Below are 4,197 nucleotides of genomic sequence, written 5' to 3'. Positions count from 1 at the left end.
TCACACATGTACTAAGTTTCCGGTTAATACAATTCTAGCATGAATAATAAACATTTATCATGAAATAAGAAAATAAATAATAACTTTATTATTGCCTCTAGGGCATATTTCCTTCAATTTTCACCGTCCAAATCTAATATTTAGGACAAGATGAAAAAAATTTCTGGACTAAAATGCAATTTTTCAAAAATGCAATATTTTTGTAATTCAAATAAAATAGCAAATAAAATACCAATAAAATAGTAATTTGACTTTAAAATTCTTTCTTCAATATTTCTCTTAGGTTGAAGAAGTCATATTATCTTCTCTCATTTATTTTTAATATTGGAAATAATTGGAGAGAAAAATATTAAAATCAAATTGATCCTATCTTCAAATTTGAAATAAATTCAAATATGAATTTTGTGAAACCTCCAACTCTCTCCTTGGGTCCTTGAGTTGCTTAAGATTTCCAGGATCACAACAAAAATGCAAGAATAAATATGATATGCATATGATGATCCATGTATAACATCCAAATTGAAAATTGGGATGTTACAAACGTACCCCCCTTAAGATGAATCTCACCCTCGAGATTCGGGTTGGTCAGCAAAAATGTTTGGGTGGTCCTTGCGAAGATCTTCTTCTCGTTCCCAAGTGGCTTCCTCCTCGGTATGTTGGCTCCACTGAACTTTGTAACACTTGATAACCTTGCTGCGAGTAACTCGACTAGAAAACTCAAGAATCTTGATTGGCTTCTCTTCATAGGTCAAATCACTATCTAACTGAATTGCCTCTAAAGGCCGGTCTTCTCTCGTTCGTCCGTGGACCCTGGCCGGGCGCTGTGGCCTCGGAGGTTGGTACATGGCTCTCTCCCCTTGTCGGGTTGAGGTTGTCGTTGTATGCGAGGTCTGAATTTTTTCTCCATTTGTTTCCTGTTTTATGATACACTTGTGGGCAGTTTTGTTGAAGCAAATCTCTCCTGAAGCTGGTTAAGCGTTACGTTGTTGGTGTATCCCTCCTGTGTGAGGTGGTTCAGTTTGCTTTTATTACTGCCTTGAGGCCATGGTCAGGTTTTATTTTGCTGAACGTTGCAAGTGTTATCAATTTCATCTGGGGGCCTGCGCTCCTTTTGTCGAACAAAAAAAACTGTCCTGGGTACTTGTATAGTTGGCTTGGAAAGTTGATGATTTCTGAATCATGGTGGTTCGTTGTGCTAGATCGAAATTTCTGGAAGGCGCTGCGAAAAAGAGGCAGAATTGCAGGGAAATGCCTCGCTGGTCTAGGAAGCATGTGGCTAGGGGTGGGCATGGTTAAACCGAAAACCAAAAAACCAAACCAAACCAAACTGTATTAACCGATATGTCGGTTAATTCGGTGGTTTGGTTTTTGGCTCAGCGGGAATTTTTAAGGTTGTTGGGTGTTTGGTTTGTGTTCGGTTTTTAGTGCTCAAAAACCGAATAAACCAAACAAACCGATATGTATGATGCCCCATGTAATACCATGTTCACTCCATCATGCAGAGGTCTCTCATAAAGGTAAATTAGGCAGGGACGGAGGGAGTACTAGTGTATCATTTAGTGCATGAGCTGATCAGTTTAGAGGCTTCACACATATTCTTCCGTACATAATACATTGCATGTTCCATGTGATTTTTCCACTTAATTATGTTCACTAGTTTGCTTGACCGAATAAAGCATTACCTAATGTTAAGGTTGCTAGCTCTTGTGACTATTTTATGCATTCTATACAATGCAAATCAGCGCTCATGAATCATTACACTTATACTGACAGGTGCATGTATTTCGGTCTTTTGGTTAACAGAAGAAACCGAACCGATATATTATGGTTAATATGGTTTGGTTTCTTAACTTTGTGTGATTGTTTTGGTTTTCATTTTTTCAACACCGAAATTATTAAAAATCAAATAAACCGAACCGTATTAACCATATAAACCGGACGCCCACTCTGGCTCTCCCTTTGTTGGGTTGGGCCTGCGTACGCGAGGCGGTTTGTGGCTTGATGGAAGTTACCTGGAACCATGTACTCTATTTTAAAGAGCAAACGTGAAAATTCAGCAAGAATGATCAGATGGCCGAGTTGGTCTAAGGCGCCAGATTAAGGCTCTGGTCCGAAAGGGCGTGTGTTCAAATCTCACTCTGGTCAAGATATTTTTTTACTACTTATATCTTCTAAAAAAGCATAGAGTCATGTAGTAGTACTTTTTCCCCATGGAAATAAGAAAGGGCGTGGGTTCAAAACCCACTCTGGTCAAGATATTTTCTTTACTACTTATCTTCTAAAAAAACATAGAGTCATGTAGTAGTACTTTTTCCCCATGAAAATAGGAGACATACAGTACCATTTTCTCTCCATGGAAATCAGGAGTGCGCGCATCAGAGACATGCATTGACCAGCTACTAAAACGAATTGCCACTAATTGACATGCTTTTCATACCAAGAAAGGTTCAGATAGCACACCCACACACTACAGCACAAAACCAATCCCTATCTTGAGACAAGGTGGCCAAGTCTTGAACAAAGATGCATAACGAAACAGAAAGAGACGCCCGGGAAATGAAGCAAGAAGAGACATGCGGAGGCCTGAAACTGTTATTTTCTCCATTTTCTTATTTTTTATTTTTTTTATGATAGACTTGTGGGATTTTCAGTTTTTTTTACTGTGATGTGGGAACTTCATATACTGGCGGCATTATGTATTACCAGCGCAACGGGTCAGAAAAAGATGTGTCCATTCACTGGAGTCAAATAATTGACCAACCGCCCGGTCGCCTGGCTGGATGAGGCCTGGAGCTTGATTGCGCGCACATGTGTGGGCTCACTGTGGGTGTGCTACACGTCAGTCAGGTGATACTTCATCCGTTTTTAAAAGAGTGTATTTTCAATTTTGTTGCAATGTCAAACTTTTTTATATTTGACCGTATTTATACAATAATACATAAAATTTATGCCATCAAATTAGTAGCACTAGATTAATGATAAAATATATTTTCATCATATACCTATTTGGTTTTACAAATATTGATATATTTTTGCACAAACTTGGTCAAACTTTAAGATAGTTTGACCCTCCAACAAAGCTAGAAGTACACTCTTTGAAGGACAGAGGGAATAACTCTTAGTTATCGGCCGTCCTTACATCCAATCTATCCCTGCACGCTTTCAAAAAAAAAAAATCTATCCCTGCACAATCTGGTCAATTTTTTTTTGAAAAGGAGGATTACCCCCGGCCTCTGCATCTAAACGATGCATGTGGCCATATTATTTACGCAGCAAAAACAAGGTCTAGATTCTATGTACAGCTCACAAAAGGAGCAAAGATAAATAAAAGCCAACAAAGCAAATTAAAGCCACAACCGGCTGGACAATAGGAAAAAATGACTAAACATCTATCCTATTATGCGACCGTCATCCTAACTGGTTGAAGATAACCCGTGCTACCATCTCCCATCGGTTCCACCTAGTTGCCAAATGCTCTCTGAGGTCCATAGAAGTGAGTAACAACCATGTACGGGTCCATTGTCGTAGCTCTGAAGATAACCTGCAAGAAGTTTACGATGTTTTGTCTATTAAAAATTAAATTGTTCCTGCAATTTCATATAGCCCAAAGTAATGCGCATATTCCGATCCGAATACTAGACGCAATAGTAGGTTGCACTCCATTTAGCCACGTCCCAAACTACGCATCTATGTTAGCTGGAGGCATAATGTTAAAGGTTATATGAATGGTACGCCAAAGTAACACTGCAAGCGGGCAATCTATGATAGGCGTTGTATTATTTCGTCATGATCACATAAACGACATTTTGGACTACCTACCCATCGTCGTTTTAGCAACTTATCTTTGGTAAGGATCACTCGCTTGTAGACAAACCACAATCTGGTCAAATGCCTTACAAAAGTGCTGATGTTGCAATTGTCGCTGCGCAATACCATTGCTTGCTGCAGTCACTGTAGCATCGCCAATGTTGCAGGCGTCACACCCACAACATGGCCGTCGTCGCAAAGCCATTGTCACACACAAGCCTTGACGTGCGTTGCAACATTGTTGCCACAGGTGCAAATTAAAGTCGTCGCAGCGTAACGTTACCTACCTTTGCAAAAGTTGTCGCCGCATAAACATCGGCAGTGTTGCCTTCCGTCGTAGCCATCGCCACATGGGCATTGGGAAGCATTGGAGCGCTGGTGGCCGTCGTC

At 40.0% G+C, this 4,197-nt stretch overlaps 1 non-coding gene across 1 annotated transcript; it reads left to right on the top strand.

Annotated features, from left to right (window-relative positions):
• Positions 1–2,064: 2,064 nt before the first annotated feature.
• On the top strand, positions 2,065–2,145 carry TRNAL-AAG (transfer RNA leucine (anticodon AAG)). The gene has a single exon. It is a non-coding gene; the product is annotated as a tRNA-Leu (tRNA).
• Positions 2,146–4,197: the final 2,052 nt, after the last annotated feature.

Source organism: Triticum aestivum, chromosome 2B, assembly GCF_018294505.1.
Source record: "Triticum aestivum cultivar Chinese Spring chromosome 2B, IWGSC CS RefSeq v2.1, whole genome shotgun sequence".
Taxonomy (NCBI): Eukaryota; Viridiplantae; Streptophyta; class Magnoliopsida; order Poales; family Poaceae; genus Triticum; species Triticum aestivum.
This window is presented reverse-complemented; position numbering and strand designations above follow the sequence as displayed.